This window comes from Corvus moneduloides, chromosome 21 (genome assembly GCF_009650955.1).
Source record: "Corvus moneduloides isolate bCorMon1 chromosome 21, bCorMon1.pri, whole genome shotgun sequence".
NCBI lineage: Eukaryota > Metazoa > Chordata > Aves > Passeriformes > Corvidae > Corvus > Corvus moneduloides.
The window spans coordinates 7,097,487-7,115,157 of record NC_045496.1 but is presented as its reverse complement, the minus strand read 5'-3'; the positions used below and the strand labels follow the sequence as shown (position 1 = coordinate 7,115,157).

The following is a 17,671-nucleotide window of genomic DNA, read 5'->3' as shown; positions in this document are numbered from 1 at the left end:
TCAGTAGCTGAAGGGGTTTGGGTTGCTGTTCTCGGGCTTATTCCCGAATCTTCTGTCAGGAACACAGCCGCAGCCAGCAGGAAGGAGCGGTGGTGGGGCTGCTCTGCACTGCTGCTCAGAAACCTAAATACAAATGCTTCCCTTTGAAACCCCTTCTCACATAACAGTAGAGGCATGGGCTCCAGGGTTTATTTAATGTTTTGTCATTTTATTCCCACTCTTTCTTCCTTGTCTTCAAAAGGTGCTGCTCACAATGCAGAGGGAGGATCTCTTTCTTAGTTTAAGAGCGAAAAATGTAAATGAGGAACAATACTTGACAAAATAAACCTGTAAGGGGAAATCTTCCAGCAGTTTTGCTTTTTGTTGCGAGTTATTATGTACACCCCTGCTCTGATATTATTTTATAATCTAAAATACTGCCATGCAGTAATAAAATAATTAAATACAAATATATTATTACATCTTTGTCTGGCTTAATGATGAACACCTTGGGCAGGGTCACCTGCAAGGTAGAAGCAGCTGGTGGCCTTGTCAGCTCTTGTCCCCTGCTCGGAGTCTCTCTCCTCATTTCCCTCTGCTGCAAGGCCCATTTCCTTGGCCAAGAGCCATGAGCCTCCCAACTGAGAGAGAAATTCGATCATAGGAAGCAATTTATTGTCAAATAAATACAACCTCTGACATCAGTTTCATTTCTTGTTTTTATTGACCCATTTCACGCATCTGAAGTCAATTTTCAAAGCCTGTTAGGGGCAGGTGTGTCCTTCTGTCCTGGTTAAATGACCTCACTTTGCACGGCTCCCAAAGAGCGCAACCAGGCAGCATCACCTGAGCCCAGGCTCAAACTCCTGGTGTCAGCTGCTGCATCCCTTGTCCCTGGAGCTCAGAAGAGGGACAGCCTTGGAGCCAGGCAGAGAAAACCTGTGAGAGGCAAGCAGGAGGGGCAAGGACTGGAATTGGCTTAAGAACAAAGGGTGAAAGTAAGAGTACAGCAGGAGAATGGGACTTGCTGTGTCAGACCAGGACAGAAAAAAGTGAGAGAGAAGAATAGGAGAATAAGATGGTGTTAGCATAAAATTGTGCTGCAGGAGATAGAGTTGGAAGAAGAAATGTTTATGGGAAGAAGAAAAGAGAGAAGGCAAAACGAAGAAAATAAATGAAGAATTAGTCTGAGGAAGACAAAGAAACAAGAAAAAGTACAGCAAAAAGTGTTTGTACTTCTTCCTCCTGAAGCAGCTGGGTTCAGTTTGTTACTTAACATTTTGGGGCTGTGTTTTAGAGGCTTTTCTTTTTCACCCCCCACTGTCCCAGGTTGCTCCAAACTCTGTCCAGCCTGGCCTTGGACACTTCCAGAGATCCAGGGGCAGCCACAGCTTCTCTGGGCACCCTTTGCCAGGGCCTCCCCACCCTCACAGGGAGGAATTTCTTCTTTTAGCAGAATTGGGTCCATGGTTACACCCATTCCTGGGCCCTGAGAGCTGGAAGCCAGCCAGGGTTGATCAGAGACTCCAACCTTCTCCTGCTTCCTCACTTGAAATCACTACCTGCCACCTCAGGAACTGCTGAAATATGTTCTCCACACCTCCTCTGAGCTCCCCACCCTCAGAAGTCTCCTTGGATTTCCAATTTAACTCCTCCAGGGAGAGTGTGCCTGAAAGGAAGAAGCATAAGCTTACTAAATGAATCTCTTAATCACTGTCATTTTAGTCCTAAAAAACCTAGCAAAAACAAAGATATAACTTCTGCAGACAAATGGAAGTCCAGCAGTGAATTTTCCCTTCTGATCACATCCCTCCGGAGAAATCTTTCTTATTGAGCTGATTTTTTACATATACAAAGCACATTTCCTTTGATATTTTCCACATTCAGCAAGGTGAAAATGCTGGTCAAAAATGGATTATTTCTATGCAGAGAGAAAAGCAATGTGCGTCCAAGCTTTGAAGCCTTCCTCACTAAGCATAACCACAGTGTTCTCAGGAGGAGCTGAGCCCAGGCTGTCTTGGTGGATCAGGCTTTAACCTGCTAAGACTGAGAGGACTTTGATGCTCCTGATGGTGTTAAAGTTGCCCCATGTTCCTAGTTGGTCAAAATTATGGTGCACCCAATATGAAATATCATAGTGAAATGAATCTGAATGAATAAAGTGTGATTAATTCTGCGTGTTAAATGGTCATAAGACGCTCACGGTGCATGAGGCAGAAAGAGCCCAGCTTTTTCCTCATCTTGAAGCTCATAGCATTTAACCATGTTCAAGTTTGGCCTGGTGATCCTGTGCCCCCCTGGTGAGTGAACTGCCTGTGGTGAATCTTGGATTTCGGGCAAACTGGCATAGATACTGTCTCCTCGCTACTAATTGTCCTGAGATACATCTTGCTATGATGAAATAGCTCTGCCTACAAAAAAAAAAAAAAGAAGTGATTTGTGAAGGAAAGGCTGCAATGAAATAGCAGAGAGCTCAATAGTGCAGTGAGTTAATAGAGGAGGAAACGTAGGAACTGAAAGCTGAGCCCTACCTTTCATCCATGCAGTGGGCTCCCCACACGAGGGGAATGCTCTCCCAGATTTGTGCAACAAAGGAATGCAAAGAGGCCCCACCATCCTCTGCTTCTTCCCCCAGCTGGATTAAAATTGTGCATTCAGAAAGTGAGCCGGGATGGATTCCATGTAATAAATTCTGTTTGAAAGCTGGAAGGTTTGCAGCCAGCAGAGGAGGGAAGCTATAGGACAGCCTTCAGCAGGAGGAGTGGGTGGCAGGCAGCAGCCTGATGGGTTTTATGATGAAGCTTGATCTGCTTTCGAGTGGGTGTGCGTGGAGCAGTTGCCCAAGATAGCAGGGACTGGATGCGATGACCTTTGCGGGCTCTTTCCATCATGTGTTTCCTGAAACTCCAGTGAAATCATGGGGTATAACAGACACAGTTCAATATTTTTTTGTTTTATGGAATGTACTTTAGCTCACACCAGCTGAGAACAGCCCTAGTGTGGCCAACACCAAGGCTGGCAACCTTTAATCCTTGCCACGTGTGACAACACCTCAGCCCTCTCAGCCCTCACCTGGCTTCCTGATAATACCAAGGATGGCTTTATTCTTCAGGGCCTTTTTCTATTGTAGAGATGTTAGCAATGATCTGGTGCCACATTCAAATAGATATTTCTCCCTTTGTCTGGCAATAAAAGATACCTTGAAAGAGCAAGGATGGTGGTGAGAGTGTCAGGTGGGGTCACAAGGCACAGGCATTCCACAAAAGGGAACAAAATAACAATGAGAAAATACCTCAAAACACTTGCCAGATATAGCAGCCTAATTAATACAGCCATTGTTTGCTCAGTGGCTGAACCTCCTTTCCTGTGCTTGGAAATGACTGCTGCGGAATTAGAGGGAACTTGACTTTGTTTCTAAGCTTTAGCCCTAACGATCTGCTTTGATGGAGAAATGTGTATGAAATCAGGTGGCTGATACTCAGCATGGGAGCTCTGGGTTGTGTCAGAACCAACCAGCACAACATGAACATGGGATGCAGAGTACTAACAATGTAATGCCTATTTTATATATATATATCTATATATATATATATATCTATCTATCTATCTATTTCACAGAGGGACAGTGTGCCCCCAGTCAAAGTGCTGGATGGACTACAAACAGAACAAAAAGGGCAACCTGCAGAATCTTACAATTCAACCAAGTTATGGCACAGAAAATATAATTCCATGAAAAAATGTTTGGCAAATAAATGCAAAGAATTAATCCCTTGTAGGAGGATAACGCACAGAAAGGCAAAATCAGTCAAGTAAATTAGAAAGAATTTCTAAAGCAAAATTAGCCTGATAAACCTGTGGCTAAAAGTTAATCAGTGCAGTGCTCACGTTCGGTGTCACTTCCCTCAGGGTGCTGCTGAGCATGGACAGTGACTCAGTGGAGATGCATCAGTCTGGACAAAAAAACTCTCCCAGCCCACTGCTCACCAGACCACAGCTGTCTCCACGTGTACCCATCCGTTTCTGGTAGGAGAACGACACTGGCTTTGTAGAACCTGCTGTTAAGCTTTGTAAGACTTCCAGCTTTGCAGGGCTCTTTTCCCAGTCTCTGTGGTCAGCCAAAATGGCATCTGTTGTGCTGTTGTTTCTCTGGAGACCGTCAGAGATCTGCTGTGCATGCAGTGCTGGTTGAAACAGGCAGTGCTGGACTCATCCCTGTGCATTTCAGGATATAAAAAGAAGGATCTAGTTCAATAAGACCATAAAACAAATTTGTCCAAGCTGCACAGGAAAACAAGCCCAGCTGCACATTTTTGTGGATTCATTTATCCTACAGGCAACAGCTCAAGGGTACAAACGTTCATGGTTTCTCTTGCTACCACATAGCACTGAAAAGCACCTCTGTATTTGACATGGGATCAGAATCGAGGTGTCCCTTCATCTTCCCCTGTGAATCCCAGAATCAAACAATGTTTCGGGTTGGAAGAAACCTTAGAGAACATCTCATTCCCAGCCCCTACCATGGGCAGGGACACCTTCCACTATCCCAGGGTGCTCTAAGCCCCGTCCTTGACCAAGTGGCCTTGGACACTTCCAGGGATGCAGGGGCAGCCACAGCTGCTCTGGACAACCTGTGCCAGGGCTTCGCCAGCCTCACAGGGGAGAATTTCTTCCCAATATCCAATCTAACCTTCTGAAGGGGCAGGTTAGAGTAGGGAACATGCCAGGTTGGGGCTCTGTGGTCCCTGACTATATCCCTGGAGGAGGGAATGGTGTCCCTGGACAGACGTCCTGCTCCTGCCAGCACACACAGGAGCACATTTTCTGTGCATCCCTGCTGCTGCTGAGGAAAGGCTTGAAGTGCTGTCTAAAACTGCACTTTTAAGAAACCTCAGTAGCTGCCCAAGGACAGGAGTTTGCTTAATTGCTGTATCAGTGTGTTCAAAGCTCCTCGCTATCTCACCATCGCCCTGGCAAAACATGTATTATCCATTTGTCCTTGGAAGCAGCCATCCCCCAGTGCAGTGATTACAGCACTCTTGTGCCACATGAACCATGCACAGCTCTTCTCCTCCTGCTCCCCCCAAAGATATCATCCCCCTGCCTTTCCCCTAGTTATGACAGAGCTCCTTCTGTTCAATTTATAACGTTTGCACTCATTTGTTTTCCGTCAGATTGGCTTCAAGGCACTGCATCCAGTGACCTCTGGCAAAGGGATGGGAATAGCACACACTTTTATCCTGGCACCAGGAAGCAGCAGTGACAAATTGGTTTACTTTTCTTCCTGACACGGGGGGTTCCGAGTAGGGAAAGGGGGTTTATTAGCCTGGACTTATGCATCTGAAATATGCTGGGTAAACTCTGCTCTGATTTTATTTAAAATATGTATTTGGCCTTGTCTCTTATTGCCTTGAAATGCAGTGAGTTTTGCCCAAGTGGATGGAAGCTTTTGGCTGGAAATAAACTTGTTATCACGATATGCTGGGATTTTAAATTTTTATTTTATTTTATTTAACAGCTAAATATAAATGTTCAGTTGTGTATGGATGTATTCGGTTATGTTAGGGAAAGGAACAGCACATACATCCACACTTTCCAGCACAAAAATATCCAGCCATTTACCAGAGAAAAGAGATTAGGAGGTGTGCACAGCCACAAACATTTCTCCAAGCCTATGGGAACATTTTGGAAAGAAAGTACTGTTCCCACTTCTCTCCTTCTAAAGCGAGCAGAAATAGCCCAGCAGATGGGGGATTCTGGGTGATTCTTGGCAGCACAAAGTGATAATAGCATTGAATTTGGTTTCACTATGTTTTGCCAGCACTGCCCTGCCCTCCAGTTCAACCCCCTCCATGGGCACATCCACCTTTGGGAGTGCCCAGCAGAGCGGCAGAGGAAATAAAGCAGTGGAGATAATTTGTGTGGCATTCAAAATACTGCCCCTCTCTGCACAGCCTGTAAGGTCTACTGATAAAAGCACTAACAGGTGGGTCCTGTGTCTTTGTTACATTCATCACTGATTTAAAAATCAAGGAAAGGTTCTAACACCTGAGGACTTTTCCTCAAGAGCCTGCATAACCATTTCCAAGAGGACACATATGTATGTGAATCTTCATTTTCTACCCTGGCTGGGCTTCTTGCTGTGGTTCTGAGGATGATCACAGTACCCATCTCAGCTTGGTGCACTATCACAGCACCATTTTCAGTGTTCCCATGTTGCTGCTGTGTCCTGACCTCAAAGGATCGAGCTCAATGCTGCCTCCTCAGAAAAACTCCATTTGTGTTTCCTCCTCCACTCTCCTTTTTTCGTGGATGATATTATCTCCTGTTATCTTAATTACAAGCTTTAAGGGTGCCTGCTGCACAGATCATTGATGGAGTTTGATGTTTGTTAATATCAAGTTGCATTATGAAAATCTGGTACATTAAGAGTTTGGTGTCTTTCCAAATTATTCTGAAGATATAAAAAAAAACTAATAAGCAATCCACTTTAACTAATACAGACTAATAAGTTGGGAAGGCAGTGGGTGAGTTTGGGAACATGTTTATTTGAAGGGTTTTAAGAAAATTATTTAAAGAGCCCTTGCACAAGACTTGCTGTTCAAGGTCAGGGTTTAGTGTGAGAATTTGGGTTAGTGCTGCTGGGGACAGCAGATAGCAATTTGTGGTCATATCAAGTGAACCTTCCCACTTGTATTTAATTTTCCCAAAACAGCAATTTGTCTTTAAATATGAACACTTTTTAAAATCAGATACAGATGGTTGTTTTTATCAAATGAATGCTGTTTTATCACTTTAAAAGCTTTTGTTCTTAGTCAAGTGAAGGCAGTGGGCAGCACTCCCTTGTTTTTGAAAGAAGAAGAGCATATGCTTTTTAATTTGAAATGTAGCACTAATAGCATTATCCACAGGGGTATAGGCTGTGCTATTGTGGATTGTGGATAATGCATTTATGCTCAAATATCCTTTATTCCCTCCTGAGTGAAAGAATTTAACAGCATATTGTATTATCATGCCACAGAGAATATAGTTTACACCAAGAGTGAATTTTTTGACAGTATTAACTCTTCTTATAAGTCTGTGTTGAAAAAAAAAACCCCAACCTATCATGAACAACGAAAAAACACTGTCGAGGGGAGATCTGGAGATAAGGCAGACAAGAGCCAGAGACAGTTTCAAAAACTGTCAGGCACATCCTTCTTTTGCCTTTCTCAGTCCCTGCTCCCTTCTCACCAGAAGCTGGTGCTTGTGCTACAAAGGTGCCACGCTGGGGGATACAGTGGAATGGGGAGAAACGGGCTTGGGATACACAAACTCAGCCCATTTGTGACTTTCCCTGGCAAACTCCTTTCCCCCAGGGCTGGAAGACAACTGGTTTAATAACCCAGAATGCTGTGCTCTTTGCTTCAGCAAAGTTGACTCTGTGCATTCAGCCTTACTCACAGGTATCTCCCACAACCTCCTGGGAAAATGCTGAACAAACAGAGATCGTGGCTTGGACACCCGGGGCTGGCCTTGCATTGTTTGCTTTTTATTATAAGGCTTATCTTACTGTGTCATATGGTTAAGAACTGGAGCCTTGCCTCCAAGATAGCAGAGGGAAGGCAAGAAAAGCTTGTGCACATTTGTCTTCAGGTCAGTTTTACAAATGAATGTACTGATGCAGCCCTCAGAAAAAGGCATGGGAGAAACTATGAGCAAGAGAGAGCAGGAGCAAGTCCTAACTTTGTTACCATCATGTGGTTTTCTGGAAATGAAAAATCTGGACGCTGCTCTCATGCTCTCTCACCAGAGGACTGGCTGTGCTCCAGTATTTGTGTGAAGTGCTGGACTGGATCCTTTCACTCAGAGACAAGGGAGTGCAGCCACAGCCCAGCTGGAGGGACATTTGGAAAACAAAACCAGGTCATGCACCCTGTTCCCACCGGCCCCAGGATCTTGGGATGTCCTAGTTAAGTCAGGGACATCAAGCCAAACCTGTTAGAACCATCAACATAGAATGAGGTGACAAAGGATGAGAAGCTCTATGGAATGAAGGCACCACGGGGTGCAATGTACAAGTGGGGCAGCAAAAGAGAGAAAAGAGATTTTTGAAATCAAGCTGGACACTGAGTGCCCACCTACGACCTTGTAGGAGGAAGCAGAGAAGGAATTCCTGCTGTCTCCCAGGAGGATTCAGCTTGAACCTGAGCTGACTGCCTGTTGGGCATCAATTACCTCAGACCTGGTTAGGACAAGACAGGAGGTCCATCCTGCAGCTCCACGTGCAGGGCACAGAGCAGCAGTGCTCTGGTGTCCATCACAGTGCTTATTGTGAAGCACAGAAATATCTGCGTCTTCTTCAGCTAAGGGAGGATTAATTTTACCCATTTTTAGTCCTGTAAAAGTTTAAATGTCTAAGCAAGTGATCTAGCCTTCTTGTACAGGCTGTGAGGAGAAAGGGAGGAATCTCCAGAGCATGAGTCATCTCTTTTAATGTATAGTGTCTGAAGTGGGTGGGTTGAGTCATTCTCCAAAGGTAACAGTCTCTTTCTGTCTTAAATAACTAGTTACAACTGAAAGCCTGACTTCACAGTGGCAGAAGTTAGCCATCTTCAGTGTCACCAGCATTTTTATAAAGTTATTTTCACAATTTAGAGCAAGGTGAGAAGGCTCCTTCTCAGTTAATGGCACTTCATAGGACTGTTTTGTGCTTTCTCCTGGAATCTGCACATCTTTGTCCTTCAGAAATGGTGCTGAAATGGTTTCCTCAAGTTTCATGGAGTCAGAGAAATTAGAGGCTGTTGGAAATAGTCACTTGACCCATCCCCAATCCACAGGCAGAAAACTGCAGTTCAGTTTTGTTATTCTTAATGTTTCCTTCTTTCAACAATATCTTCCAACAGTCAGTAAGAAAATTTCAGTTGTTTTCAATGGGCTTTGATCCAAGCCTGCAGAGAAGCAATAGAGGAAATTCAGCTGCAGAAGCAAATCAACAGAGGGGAAAGGTAATGGCATGAGAGAGCTAAAAGACGTAATCGTGAGATGAGCGGAGAAAGGGGAACAAAGAGAGGTGCTTTAAAGCCTGAGCAGAGGAGGAACACAGAGGCAGAGCTCAGCGGAGAGGAGATCTGGGCACGGAGAGAGGGACAAACTCGTACCCTTGAAACACGCGTCTCTCCACCACTGCAGCATTACTTCAATTTGAAAATGCCCAACTGCTCTTCAGTTTAATCATTGCTGCACTTTTGGGTATAAGATGAATAATTAAGCCTGGGAGTAGAATACAGCAAGTGTTAATAGGGCAGAAGGAACTGCAAAGTCCTTATAAAAAGCTGTGCTTGCAGCACGAAGTGGCTGCTGTTCTCTGCGTCCCCAATCACTGAGTGAGGAGCAGGAAAGTACTAAATTAAATGAAGTGCATCTGTATCCATTCTGCTGGACTCTTTTCCCCCTGTGTTTGATACTATTTCTTGCTAAATAATATCCTGTCTCTAGCAAAGGCTGAACAGTGTAATTCTAAATTGTCCTTCCAAATCCATCCAGGACAGACATCCCGCACAGCCCTTCCTTCCATGCCTGCACCTGAGGGCTCCGACAGGCACAGCCTTCTCCCTTATGTAACTCAACGTCTGAAGAAACTCTCTGGTGCTTTAAAGAGATAATTCAGTCTGAAGTGACAGCGTTGTGGAATTCATCCTCTCTGAGGAGCTTAAGATTTCTTCCTGTTGCTGTCAGAAGATGAACATGAAGTAAATGCCACTTCACAGCATGAGAGGCAACAATTAAACAAGGTCTGAGAAGACCTCTAGGACGCTTGAGCAGGGAGGTTGGCCCAGGTGACTCCACTGTGATCCCTTCCAGCCTGACCCATTCTGTGAAGACATTGGGCCATGCACACAGCAAGAGAAGGCAGAGCCAGAAAAAGTTGTACCTGGAATAAAGTACAGCCATTAATCCATGTACAAAGCAAGTGATTGTGGTTTGCTGCTCTCTGCTCTCCCCTCCATCTGGTGTGCCTCCCTTTCCCTTAGCACCCTCTTCCTCAGACCAACAAAGCAGCAGCTCAAAGGACAGCAGTTCATATCTGAATCACCTAAAACATACCCAGGGACAGCGTGCAGGGAGTGTTGTTCACTCCTCCGGGAGGTCAGACCAGTGACAAACCAAAACCAAACACAATGCTCCTCTTTCAGATTTTCATTTTCCACACACACCCAATTAAACAGAGCTGTGTACATTAATCAAATTAGGTGGGGAGGAAGAAAGACAGATTGTTATTTTTAAATCCTTGGAAGATGTTTGGGAATGAGAGGTCATAAAAGTAAAGAGGGAAGTCAATAAATAGAAAGGAGAAAATTATTTTTACCCATTGCAGATAAGGTATTTTTAGAGCAATCACCTGAAAGCTCCCTGAACTACACAGAGTGATAAGCACAGCTCAAATTGGCAGCTTCAGCCTGGCTCAGACCCACCTTCCCTGGCTTCTTTAAAGTGAGTTTTCAGTGTAATGACTTTTTCCTTTCCTTTTTTCTCCCACCTCCAGTCATTTCTGCTCTCACTGAGGCACCCCAGAAAGTCTGGTGCTTGTATGGACATTTGAGGAGATCTCCAGTTGTTAAGTAGGTATTTTTCCTCCTCTTTGATTTCTTTTTCATCCTTTTCTTTGGTCTCCTTTCTCCTTCACAGGAGGTGGAAGGATGATGAGCCAAGCTTCCCCAGGCCAGCATGTTGGAAAAGAAACCAGAGGCTGACTTCCCTGGGGCCAGGAGGACACACCTTTGGCGGGAACATCATAGACGGGGGTGTCACATGTGGGGCAGGAGCAGTGACTCCATCAGAGGCCTGTGCCACCAACCTCCAGTCTGGAGGCAGCAGACCCAGGCAGAGCTGCTTAAGGGGCCTGGGTGTGTTTGCCAGTAGTGGGAGAATGGGACATCACTGGGTTTTTAATCTTCTTTTTGCACACTCTCCCACACAGCTTCACCAATTGTCCATGTCACACCTTGTCAGCAAGGAGATGGGATCAATACCATCATTTCTCATAGTCTGGTCAACAGTCCAGGCAAATTTAGGTGTAGGAAAACTGTGGGGTGTGCCCAGCCCCTGCCCTGGCAGGAGGCCTGCTGAGATAAGGAGATTGCACAACCTCCCAGCAGAATCGCCTTGGAAAAGGCAGCACTTCGGTGAGGGTGAGGGAAAGCAAGAACCATGATCCTCTGGGAGACCCTGTGTAGATTCTTTGTAACCCATTGGCCTCTACCCTCTCACACCCACCCTTGTATCCCTGTAAGATCTACCCTTCTCCCCCTTTGAGTTGGAGAGCTCGTCCCTGGCCTCCCTTCGCGGGGTGCGGGCTAATAAAGCTGCCCCATGCAGAACTGCTAAAGGAGCCTCTTGTCTCCTGGTCCAGCCTGGGGTTTGCCTCACAGAGCAAGAGCTGAAATCACTCCCACTGAATCCCTAGAGAGCTGGCAGCCTGCTGAGACAGGGAACCCCTCTGCAGAGGCACCCCAGCAGCTGAGGGATCCCCGCAGACCTCTGGAAGGCTGTCCCTTGTGGGACACCCTCTCTGGAGCTGTCACGGCTTCCAGGGTCTGAGCCACAGACCCCAACCCGGCCGCAATGGAAAACAACTTTGGATCAGGATAAATCCAGGACAGGCCTCACACAGACATTCCCCTCTAATGCTGCAGAAAAAAGCCTGGGATGCACTGGCTCAGCTGTGTATAAAACACTTTTTTTGGCTCTCTACTCTTCTAGAAAGGGCCAGATCTTCAAAATAGTTCCGCATAAACCACATTGTGCCGTAACATGTAAGCTGAGAATTTAAAACAGATAATTTCAAAGGTAAGGGAAGATGTCCCAGTGTCTTCCTCAACCTGAATTAGCAATTTTCCTGCCAGGCTGCCAAGCTTTTGAATGTGTCAATATGTTGACATGTTGCCATAGTTTGGGGAAAACAATTGTTTTTGAGCCATCTTCCCATCTGTTGTGTGAATTTGATTGTCTTCTTGCACCCTGCTGGCCACTTCACTGAGAGCCATGATGCCTCTGCCTTCATGGTTTTCCAGAGTAAGGGCAAGGAAAAGGAATTTTCTCTTTCAGGGATCAAAGCAAAGCATAGAAGATGCCAAAAGATAAATATTTGACTTTGAAATGTGAAAAAAAGAAGAGGAAGAGCAGCCTCATGGGAACAGATCTCTTGGGGTGTCCTGCAATCTGGATGTACATTTGTATTGCAAAGATAGGAGCTGGGGATGTGGTGTGTAAAGATGTGGGTTTTACAAGAAAATAGAATCAGTTAGAAGACCTCTGGGAAATCACAGAATGTGTGTACACTTTATGGTTGGTATAAAATTAAATGCTTTTTTTTTTTTCCCTGCAAGATATTGATCCTTGTTCTTTTATTATTATTTATTATTATCATTTCTTTTTTTTCTCTCTCCTTTGATTATCCATGTCCTGGTCTTTCTGGTCCCTAATTTGAATTGGGCCTATTTAAGTGAAAGAGGTTGATAACTCTCATCTCTTCTCTCTTATGCTCTGAATAATTATAGGTGTCCCAGGAAATCTGGCCTTCAGTAGAAATTTTGTGAAGGTTTTGAAAGATTTTCTTAGAAAACACTTGGATCCTGCACAATTATCGGTTCTGAAAGGTGCTTTGCCCACCCTCTCCAGTGGAAGGGCTATTGATCATCTCACAAAGGCAAGGCAGGTACTCACAGGGAGAAGAGTTGAGGTTTGGTTGCCTTTTCAACATCAAAGATAAAATTGCATCTAATGTTCACCTCATTCACCTTAACTCCAGTGGTCTGCACTAATTAAGGTGGAGCAAGCAGTGCTGGTTAATAAAGAACACTGTAATTCAGCTTGTGCCAGGCAGTGATTGCGACAAGAGGAAAAACTCAATAACTGATTTAAAAGATGGGCTTTGATTGCCAGAAATATCTGGGGCTTTTGTTCCCTGATTCCAGAGCACACACTGCAAAACCCTGCCACCATCAATGGCCCTAATGTGACACTCAAAATACCTTCTCTACCTTTCAAGTTGGGCTGCAACTTGTCGAGTTGTGCTTTAAAATATTGTAGATGATACTCACAATTCTGTCTTCTATTTTGAAAAAACACTCTTCTGTTTGGCCATATGTGCCACCATCCTGCTCCCAGGTCCTATATCCAGAGCCATCACATCCCACACAGTAGCCAGCTCCTTTTGGAGCAGCTACCTTGTTCCCTCCAAGTTCCACACTGCTGTAGTTTACAGGAAATCTTGCTCCTAGGTCTATTTTGGATATCCATATGTCTGCCAGGTTTGGTTCTGTCTATCCAGGACAGTTCTTCCCCACTATCAGAACAGACTGTGCTCTTTCCTTCCCACCACAACCAGCCATCCCTGAGACATGTCCTCTGTGCTGTGCCAGCAGGGTTAGGACACAATCCTGCTAGCTCCACTGCTCTGAGGCGAAAACATACACACACAAAATCATTTTCTAGAGCAGTGGAAGCCCAAGGGCAAGAGCCAAATCAGGTGATGTATTGCCCTCGTGGCTAATTCCTTCTCTGGAGCATTAGCCATGGAAATGTGTGATGGAGACCAGCTTTTGCAGTCTGCCTGATTATCAGGGTGGGAGTTGGAAATACATAAAGCAACCCCATGAGGTTTTCACCCCCTATCCCTGTCTGGAGCAGCACATTCCAGCTGTGTAGACAGGAGACAGAGCAATCAAGAATCACTCCTTCCCAGAAGCCTCTCAGGAGCACTAAGAAAGGTCTACATGTACTCAGCGAGGCCAAGTTTTCACACCCCATTAGCCCAGATGGGATGAACTTCACTTCTCATAACCAGCTCTGCTGACAGAGCTGACCAATTCATTTTTCCCCAGCTGAACAGTTTTCTCCTACAGAAATGCAAATTCAGCAAAATATCATTTTTGTTGACATTTGTAATGGGAAATTATTGAAACACTTCATTTCCAGTTTAGCATTTGGCTGGTTCTGTCTCATCTGCTGTGAAGTAATCAAAACCCAGCAAAGAAGCCCTTCCCTCTTAAATCATTCACCAAAGTTTCCCTTCAAGAAGCCTGTCCTGAGATTCCTGAGATGAAATATGATGGGAGGTTGCCTTTTACCCAAAACTTTGAGAATTCTGCTTTCCTTTTAACTTCAGAACTTCCCTTCTTGGAATGAAACTATTGCTCCAGAAAGCTGCATTTCTAGGGAGAAAATGTGCCTTGCAGCAGCTGAATCACAGAAAGGATGGTTTGACTCAAGGCTTTTAAAGAATTAACAGTTGCCACAACAGGACTCTCTCTTATGCAGCCAAGGCAGTGCAGAGAGGAGTTGGTACAGGGAGTCCTGCGTGGTTCAGGCTTTTTATAGTGACAGATTTCTTTGCATAATGTATTTTGGGTGAAGCTTCAGGTTTATTTTGTACTTATCTGATGACAGAAAAGTATATATTAAGTCTTTTAAAGAAAAAAAAAAGGAAAAGAAAGGTTTCTTAATCAGCTTATTACAGCCTTCCATGTCTAATAAAGCACTTATATGGCAGTAAACCTGGAATCCTACAGGAGTTTGCTGTAAAGTGACAGATTCAGGTCAGCACTGTTCATGAGCAGCCAGATTGATTTGTGATGCATAACGATGGGAGAAATGGCATTATTGTTTTACAGGAGAGCACAGAAAGTTAGAATATGCCAGGGCCATTAGAACAGCTGAGCACCCTGGTCTGAAATACCTTGCCTCTGGCCAGTGCCTGATATTTCAAATAAATTTAAGCTATTCCACAACTGGTGAATAAAGCAGTCACACAGTAGATGTGGTTTTGGCTCTTTAGCTCCCTTCACTCTGGCAACAAACCCTAAACGTCCCTGTTACCTCTTGCTCCTGTAGGTACAGATTTTGAAAACCACAGACATGGGATGGGTACAACCAGGGCTGTCTGCAAGAGATCAATTTTTAGATTTTCCTTCCTTTCCCTCTGTCGCTGCCTAACTCTGTGACCATGAGCAACTCTTTCAACATCTACTTCTGCCCTCTTTCTTGTTTTGAACAAATCCTTTTTAGCACATGAGTTTGTCCTGTCTGTGTCATCTGGTTGGCTTTTATGTTATTTCTTGTTCTGAATTTGTTGGCCTTTATTTTTATTAAGTGGATCCTGTAATAAATGTACAAGTAATGCTAACCTGGAGGAAATGCTGCTCACTCTATAAAGATATCAGAGAGGTATAAAAACACTTTCTGAATGGAATTATACTGAAATGGTAAAAGCAATGGCTCCTGTCCAACATTTCTAGGGACAGCAAAAAACCACCCTAAAACAGATGAAGGACTGGTCCACCTTTATGGGACTGACCCTTGAAAACCCGCTGGGAACTTCAGACGGTGCTACATGCATCTTCCTCTTAATTAGTGCTCCTCTCAGAGACTTTGTGACACCAGATCTCCTTTTCCTTACATCTCAGTAAAATACCAGCTACTGTGGGGTTTTGGTGTGCAACTGAGGTCCCTCAGTGCTACATCAGATATATTAATTCTCATTAAGAAATGATGCAATCAGTGCTCATTTGGACACGTGCTGTGCCCCTCACTGGCTGCTGGGTGCCCTGTGATTTTCATCTTGGGCTGAAAGGCTCTGTGCACTTTCCATCACAGCTGCCCAGGCTCACCACACCCAACCAGCTGCTGAGATGAACAAAGTAATTCAGGCTGGCAGGTTGGGTTTTTGATCTTGGGACTCCTGGGCCTTTACAGCCCAGAGACGTGGGATTCTCCCTGCACATTACCAGTTATTGAGAACTCTGAATTCCAGCCAAAATAATTTATGGGCACTATCTTAACTCTGAGGGGTTTGAAGAATCCCTTTGACTTTCATGCATCTGCCACACACATTCAGACCCTCAGTGTTGCAACCCATTGTGCTCAGCACCCTGCAGGACTGAACCCTTCACTAATCCTCCTAAATCCAAGTCTATTGACTTTCAAAGCAACCCGCCAGGGTTTCTTATCTACATTTCCTGAACAAGCTGCTTGCTTAAGCTGAGCTTTTTTGCATTAGTCTTCAACCAGAGTTGATTTTGAGCAATGAACATGATTAGATTTTCATATCAAGAGGGAATGAAAGTCTGGAGATAGTTCACAAGTATCCTGGAGTGAGGCAGGAGTGATCTACCTTAATTGAGTAGCTTGTAAAAACACAAAAGGTCAGAATTAGTGTCTAAATCCAACTCAGGCAATATCCAGGTTTTTCTTTCTCATCCTGGAATGAATCTCAACAGAACCCTGAGTCTAAATGTCTTAGGGAAGTTTGAAAGCCAGATCTCAGCCCTTAGATGCCTGACATTTCTAGAATATGATCCTGTCACCACATGGCAGAATAAGATTCAGTCCTAAACTACAGCACAGCCCCACAAAAGAGGGAGATGCTGAATGAGGTTAAGGAGCCTGCTCCAGAAAACAGGCTGAAATAAGGATTGCTTCATCTCCAGGAAATGTCCATTATGGGGGTCACTTTACCCCAAAATCAGGTGAAGACTGTTCCTTCAGGCTGGACCTGAGCATTTGGGATGTCAGAAGTCTGAAACAAAACCCGCATTGTGGCAGCACAGCACTGTACATCTTTCTCAAGGCCTGTGTGAGTGGGGCAGTCAGACACCAGGAACTGGCTGTGGAAATAAAGCACACCTGGAGTAGCCATTCCCACGCTGACATTCTCCTCATCTTCATACAAAGGTCAGGCTTAGGGCTGAGACTCCAGAGAGACTCTGGTACAGTTCTGTGCAGGCTTTGCCAGAGCAAGTCACTCTTTGTCCATTTTGGACTTCTTTTTCCCACCTATAAAATCAGAGTAGTCCTAAACTGACCATGTCTCTATAAGTGGCAAACTTGTATTAATTCAGTGTATGCCCAGGAATAAACACAATGAGACTTGGATTGTCACTGAGACCTCAAAAGGTAGATTAATAGATAAATTAATAGATGTCTGTTAATAAGTTAAAAGATCAATAATATACACATATCAAACTTAACAAAAACCTGCATGTAGAAACACAGAAGGTGTAATTGTGTTTCTGTCCTTCTGATGTCACATTCAGTCTCTTGGCTCCCTCGCTTCAATTCAACAGCACCATAATCCAGGTGTTCTTCCCTCTATTCCTGGCAGCAGCTTTGAGAACTCCTGACCTTCAGCTCCCCTTGGCACACCCTGTTTGAAGAGATGTGTGAGCATCTTGGAAAATCACCCCAGCCGAACTCCTCTTTCCTATTTAGACAAATCTACGTTCTAGACAACATGACTGACAGTATTAAGACACAGGGCTAACTCAGAGTCTCAAAAAGTAATACCCATCTCACATTTGTCAGTCAAGAAATCTTGACTTTAAAGTATCCTTTTTTACCTAAAATTTCAGCCAAAATGGTTCAGTTGGACATTTTCTACTGGAAGCTGTTGTGTAGTTAAAAATTAAGGTATCTCACAGCGATTTATCACTGGCAAAAACATCCCTAATAAACAAAATGAGCTGGTGTGCTTTTCCCATTTCATTTTGCTTTTTTTGCTCATCTTGATTTAGTTGACTTTTTCAGCATTAAAATATTATTTTAAGCTGTGCTTGCATGTTGTGTGTTATATATAATATCTAATGGGCTGGCTTTGTTCATCACTGAGCCAAAACTGAAACGAGGAGGTGATGAGAGACAAGATGGGCTGGGGGAG

The 17,671-nt window shown here is 44.4% G+C and overlaps 1 long non-coding RNA gene across 1 annotated transcript; it reads right to left on the bottom strand.

Moving 5' to 3' along the window:
• Window positions 1–689: 689 nt before the first annotated feature.
• Window positions 690–2,756, bottom strand: LOC116454397. Its single transcript, XR_004244085.1, has 3 exons — window positions 2,511–2,756; window positions 1,542–1,648; window positions 690–918 (listed from the first exon to the last, which is right to left on the bottom strand). It is a non-coding gene; the product is annotated as an uncharacterized LOC116454397 (long non-coding RNA).
• Between the last annotated feature and the right edge of the window lie 14,915 nt (window positions 2,757–17,671).